This window comes from Lathyrus oleraceus, chromosome 3 (assembly GCF_024323335.1).
Source record: "Lathyrus oleraceus cultivar Zhongwan6 chromosome 3, CAAS_Psat_ZW6_1.0, whole genome shotgun sequence".
In the NCBI taxonomy this organism is placed as follows: domain Eukaryota; kingdom Viridiplantae; phylum Streptophyta; class Magnoliopsida; order Fabales; family Fabaceae; genus Lathyrus; species Lathyrus oleraceus.
This window is the reverse complement of record NC_066581.1, coordinates 514535857-514542723: the sequence shown is the minus strand read 5'-3', so window position 1 is coordinate 514542723 and position 6867 is coordinate 514535857.

The window sequence follows — 6867 nt, the reverse complement described above, 5'->3', positions numbered from 1 at the left end:
CAGTGTAGTCTCCAGTTTCAAGTCGTGTCCTGCTCACACAATGTCAAGTTTTTTCCTTAATTCAGAGTCGTGTCCTTATCACGCATTCTTTTCTTTTCTTATCCCCATGAGAGTCTTGTTAGAGTCTCTGTTCCTGGCGAGTGTATTACTCCGATGGATCGTCTTTTCTCCTTTGTGGATTCATATCCTCCACAGAGATATAGTTTGCTTGCATGCATACATCTGCATCATGAGGTCTCTCAGGGACCAAAATTTGTCTCATTTTGGTTATTTAAGCCCATTCTACCGCGTCGAGATGAAGACTTCAACCTTCACTTCTCCGGCTAGAATGACCTTAAATAGGGGCATCTGTAAGACCCCAATTTTGTCCCTAAGATCCCTCATGGCATCATAGCATATCATTGCATTGCCTCAAGGATCATTGGACACCTGGTTTCCTTCCTTGTGGGTGGGTTATCTTCTTTTGAGAGTGATTCTTGATCACCAAGCATTCCTTGCATTGTATATCATTTGCTTTTATTTCAATCACTAACCAAAAGTACAAAAATATGTCATCTAACCTTGTTACTTGCAGATGAAGCCATCACAGGTCAAGGCAATTCAGTGCATTCATTGAGCATTAGAAGGTGGTCATTCTTGAGACTTGGACCCCCACAATCATTCACAAGAGTTCATATGAGTTATGATGTCATTTGGAAGCAAAATCCCAAGTGGTAGAGGCTTGAATCTCATCAAGACATTTTTCAGTCAACTAAAACCCTAGAAAGTCAACTGGAAAGTCAACTGTGGATTTGGAGGTGGGAAGTGATGGGAAATACTTCATTCATGTTCAAACAAGTCTCATTTGACATTTCAAACACTCTCATTGAAGAATTTGAGGTCCAGTCAAAAATTTCCCAAAATAGCAAGTGACCTATAATTTGAACTTTCCAAAAATGGAAAGGTTTTGATCCAACTTCAACTAAATATTACATGACCAAAAATGCTTCAAATGAAATTTTGTTGAACATGAAAGTTGTAGATCTTTCTCTCCCATTTCCAAAATGTCCAAGATCATGGATTTCTCATGTGTGGTTGAAGAGATATGATCAAATCATGGCAAAGTGTGCTTGAAGATTCAAATGGACATAACTTCTCAACCAAAGCTCCAAAATGAGTGGTTCTTTTTGCTAAATTCTCCTCATGACCTCTAATTTCCAAATCATGCATCACATTACATGAATTATCATTGCATGATCACTTGTTAATTCATTGGCTTTTTGGAGGGAAATCTTAAAATTCAAATTTGGTGCATTGTTTGAACTTTTTGCCATCACCATTGGCTCCAAAATTGGATTTTAAGTGAAAATAAATAAAATTCGTGCACTGTTCATACATGCATTCCAGGCATGAGGGTGAAAAGCCAATTTGCACATACACCTTGAAAATGATTAATTCCAATTAGCTTTGGCCTAAACATGATTTAAACAGGATTAACACAGCATATATAAAGAAAATCATAACTGTTTTCAGGAATTAACAATTCATTTTTCAGATCTAGATCAAAATTCATCATTTTTTTCTCTCAAAATTTTCTTGCAAATCTTCAAACAAAAGCACATTCCCTTGCTTGATTCTTGATCCTGAGGTGTTGTTGAGTAAGTTTGGACGTGGAGCCAAGAGAAGCAGTGCCAAATTGAAGCATACTCGAAGATGGAAGCATTCATGGTGATTCCAAAATTTGCTGGATTCAGGAGTTGCTGAGCTTCCAATTCATCATCAATCACCTCAATAATCATTGTAGAGGAACTGTAAGGCATTGCTGAGCTTAGTGAAGCACGAAATCCAGTTCTGCACTTCAAGAGGTACTTAAGTTGCTTTAAGTTCATTGTGAACTTTGCTTTGCTTGGTTGCTTAACCACTTAGGTATAATCCCTAATCTTCATGTAGTCTGGAAGACCTGTCCTGTTATGTGGGCAGGCACCTGTCTGAAGCCCTCCTTAAGAGGCCATGTCTTTGTGTGTTTAATTTTGTGCTAAGCAGGAAAAGTCCTCTTACGAGGCAATTGACAGATAAAAGAGATGTGTAATCCATCTCCTGCTACTCAGTGTGTCATTCACCTTGCTCACACAATGTGTTGATGCATTGTGGATAATATCCCAAGATCTTATAGAGTCAATCATTTGTGGAGAAGAGTTCCAACTTTCTGAACTCCCACACTTTCCATTGTTTAAAGCTCTCCCTGACCAGGGATAAGAGCTATGAGGCACACCCCTCATCTCCATTTCATCTGCTTCACCCTAACTCTCAATGTTAGGGTTAAGAGCACAAAATACCCCATTCCAGTTGGCTGTAAAGCCTAACCTTGCTTGAGCCTAATTGATTGTATATAGTGTGTGCTAATTGACTTGTTTGTCTGCTTACCCGATTCATCTGTGCATTTGCTTATGTGTGCTTTGTGCATTTATCATCATTACTTGTATATCATTTCATAATCATTGTTCATTGCTTTGTGACATTCTTGTTTTGTCCTTTGAGGAGTCAATTGTAAGTCCATCTATTGGCAGTTGTTTCCTATGATCATTGAGGAGTCAATTGTAAGTCCAGCTATTGGCAGTTGTTTCCTGTGATTTGGTAGGAGTCGAGTATAAGACCATTTTATTGGCAACTTGTTTCCTCTTTGCTTATTGCATTTGTCTGTTTTTGTGAGGAGTCAATTATAAGTCCAGTTATTGGCAGTTGTTTCCTATGATCATCCTTTGTGAGACTAGTATAAGTCCAGCTATTGGCATCTGGTATCCATGTTTTGTTTTTCTTGTGAGACTAGTATAAGTCCATTGATTGGCCTCTGGTATCATTGTTTCTTTGCTTTTAGGAGACTAGTATAAGTCCATTGATTGGCATCTGGTATCCATGTTTCTCTTTGTTTTAGGAGATTGGTATAAGTCTAGTGATTGGCATCCGGTATCCACTTTTGTTGGCTTTGCCTGATACACTGTTTACCTGTTATTTGCTTTGTTGCCTATTCCAAAGGAATCACTTAGATCATCTACATATGATCTCAAGAGGTGAACATCTAAGAAGTTTTACTTCCTCACCCTCCCATCTTTTGTTTCTTTAAACCTTCATTTGCATGTTAACCCAAACTTGAAAACTATTGTGCAAACATTTTCACTTCTTTTCAAATTAGAAATCTAGGCTTTAGGCCTTTGATTTTCAAACTTCACTTTTCACAATACTTCTTTTGAATTGAACTCTAATCATACTTTGACCATCTTTTTGTGAATACTCATAATCAATTAATTTCACTCACTCAATTGCTTTTGTGGCTTTGCCCACTTCTTAATCAAGTTTTCATACATTAGCCATAGGTTTCAATTATCTTGGTGGTTGATGTTAATCTCGCCTTTTGTCCTTAGTGATCGAACTGTAAGACTTCCATACTGAAAACAGGGTTAACCCCTCTAGTATGTCGAAGCTATTCTCACATGGTGGACTTGTTGTTTGCATAGGTTGAGTTTTCTCCCGTGGATAATGAAAGACCTTAGGGCTTTTGTTTTAAAATCAATTCACACACTTTTTGGAAATCTTTTAGCCGAACTACGGCGTTTTGATCCTTACCTTCCATGGAAAGGTACGTAGGCAACGGGTTCATCCGTTCAAACACAAAAACAATAAAAATTGCATATTCTTTTCTCATCCCTTCTATCCATGTTTGCACAATAAATATGTCATAAACAAATAAACATTTTGTACAACAAGTTGTGAAAAGAGGTTCCCTAGGAGTACCTAGGACGTTTTGGGTGCCTAACACCTTCCCATTGCGTAATTAACCCCTTACCCAGATCTCTGACCTTTTCATTAGTTTTCTATGTGTAAAACTTCTTAGGCTTTTGTTCGCTTTTTAGCCATTCCTTTGGATAAATAAAAGTGCGGTGGCGACTCTATCTTTGTATGCTTTGCTTTTGATTTAATCAATAAATCATAAAGTGACGAATACACCGCTACAGTCACCTTAGTAACATCAACTATGCTTACAACAAAACTGGTCGTACGCAAAGGAACCTCTCGACCATTCTTCAACATAGTAGCATTATACTGATATGGGACATCCTTATCGAATGCATATGGGATTGGACCCGCTAACCGTATAACCAACGGCGATATCGATCTGTTATTGGCACTATTATTGTTGCTATTATCATACTGAATAACCACTCTCTCATGAGTTTTGAAAACCGGGACTATAACATTGACATCGTCATCTACATGACGGGACTGAACAATCTGAATCAAACCTTCATCCATCAACCTCTTGATATCTCTCTTCACAACCATACAACCTCTGGGATTGACACTACAAATAGCACAACCATCATGGTCATGCTCACAATTGCTAACCAAGCAAATATCCTTGTGCATCGTCACCAAGGACCCTCTAATGAAGCGTACATCAAATACCTTGAACTCCCCTGGACAACCGTCCACCATATTAACAGATGAATTCCCATGGGCAGGTAGTGGGTTCGCTTTGACATTCGGTGCACGGTCTTCAAAAGACACCATTCCACTCTTAACCAGCTTCTAGACTTCATACTTGAGGGGGTAGCAATTCTCAATATCGTGTTCGGGGGCTCCTTGATGAAAAACACAACGGAGTTCGGGTTTGTACCACCATGGAAGTGGTTCAGGGATTTGCAGAGGATTTCTTGGTTGCAACAGGTTCTTGAGAACTAAAGACGGATATAACTTTGTGTATGTCATCGGAATTGGGTCAAAAGAGACCTTCTTCTTCTTAAAATTTGGTTACTGATGATTGTTGGTATTGTTGTTGTTGTTGTAGGTGTTTGTTTGTTGATGTGGTTGTTGTTGTTGACGTTATTGTTGAATTGGTGTTGACTGATTTGCTTAAAATACTGGGATTACTAATGATACTGGATGATGGTGCTGACGGGGTGGTTGACTTCTTCTTACCTGACGCCCCCTTTGCCTCCCAACTGAAACTGCATTAGCTTCACTCTCCTTCTTCTTGCTGAAATTGTTGCCATACCTATTACTGGATGACACCTCCTCTCTAGATAACTGTCCCTCTCGGACACCTTCTTCGAGCCTCATCCCCATGTTTACCATTTCGGTAAAGTCACTGGGGGCACTGGCAATCATCCGCTCATAATAAAATGAGCTCAGAGTCTTGAGAAATATCTTGGTCATCTCCTTTTCCTCTAAAGGAGGGGTAACCTGAGTAGCAAGCTCTCTCCATCTTTGCGCATACTCCTTGAATGTCTCCTTATCCTTCTGAGACAATGATCTCAATTGGTCTCTATCTAAAGCCATATCAACATTATACTTGTACTGCTTCACGAATGCTTCACCCAAATCATTGAATGTGTGGATGCTCGCACTATCCAATCCCACGTACCACCTCAGAGTGGCACCGGTCATACTGTCTTGAAAATAATGGATCAAAATCTGATCATTATCGGTTTGTGTAGACATCTTTCTGGCGTACATCACCAAATGACTGAGTGGACAGGTATTCCCCTTGCATTTTTTCAAAGTCGAGCACTTTGAACTTCATCGGAATCTTGACATTTGGAACCAAACAAAGTTCTGCAGCACTCTTCCCAAACAGATCCTTACCCCTCAAAGTTTTCAATTCCTTGCGCAACTCAAGGAATTGGTCCTTCATCTCATCCATCTTCTCATACACATCAGGTCCCTCAGACGGCTCAAAATGATAGATGGTGTCTTCTACACGAGGTAAATTATGCACAACAGGTGGCGGCACGGACATGACCAGGCTAGATTCCGGCATAGAAGCAAATGTGGGTGCAAACCCTTCAGGCATGAAATTTGGTGGCATTCCCCACGGGAATCCGGCAGGCATGTTGGGTGAAAAGTGAGCAGCGGTTGCAGGAACGGTAGAAGTAGCCACCTCTGAAATGACAGTCCTCTGAGGAGGAGGAGTTACAGGAGTTGGAGAAGACTGGCTCTGAGCATCTAGGACTGACTCCATCATGGAAGTCAGACGGGCAATCTCATCCTTCAGGTCTCTGTTCTCTTGTTCAAGATTCTCCATAATCCTTGAGTGATTGGCATGGGTATTGTATCGATGAGTCAGCTTGGCTGAAGCATAGAAGAAACACCAATGAGACATCTGGCGAAAGAGAAACCTGCTTATGCGAATGATGCATGAAATGCAATGCTTGATTGTTATTATAATTTTCAAGGAACTTACTATATTATTTGCAAATACATGTATATTTAACAATAAGTGTAACAATTTGATATGACCATAACAATCTCTTTTATATCTATAATGGGAAGGATTACACTGAGTACAATTTCAGAAACCAAATGAAAAATACAAGAGAAAAGGAGACTAGTCATCCTAAGGATCCCTAACAACAATGTCAGAAGATCTGGTTGCAGGCGCGTACTTCCTTCGAATGCGTCAGATCTCGGTCTCAAAAGAAGCCTTCATCTGAATCTTCTCGAGGACAAGCTGATCAACAATCTTCTTCCAAGCAATGGAAGGCTGAGGCATACTAGAGGAAGATGAAACCTCTAGCTCTCTCTGCCTCTTCGTCACTCGATCTTCAAGTAGCTCAATAAGTGCATCCTTGTCCTTAGACTCAATTTGTAACTCTTCATGCTTTCTGCTCAAAGCATGGAAACTCTCTTCCCACATATCCTTCTCTTGTTTCATCTTGGCAAGCACGTCTTCCAACTCCTCTACATCTTAGTTAAAGAGAGTTAATTGCTCAGCCACAACCACAGACATAGGTCTCTTCTTCACCCAAAGAGTGTAAGCTTCCAAAGCTACACAATTGTGCGGACCAAACTCGGATCTTCCTTTCCGATGCACATTAAGCCAAGCATGCACAA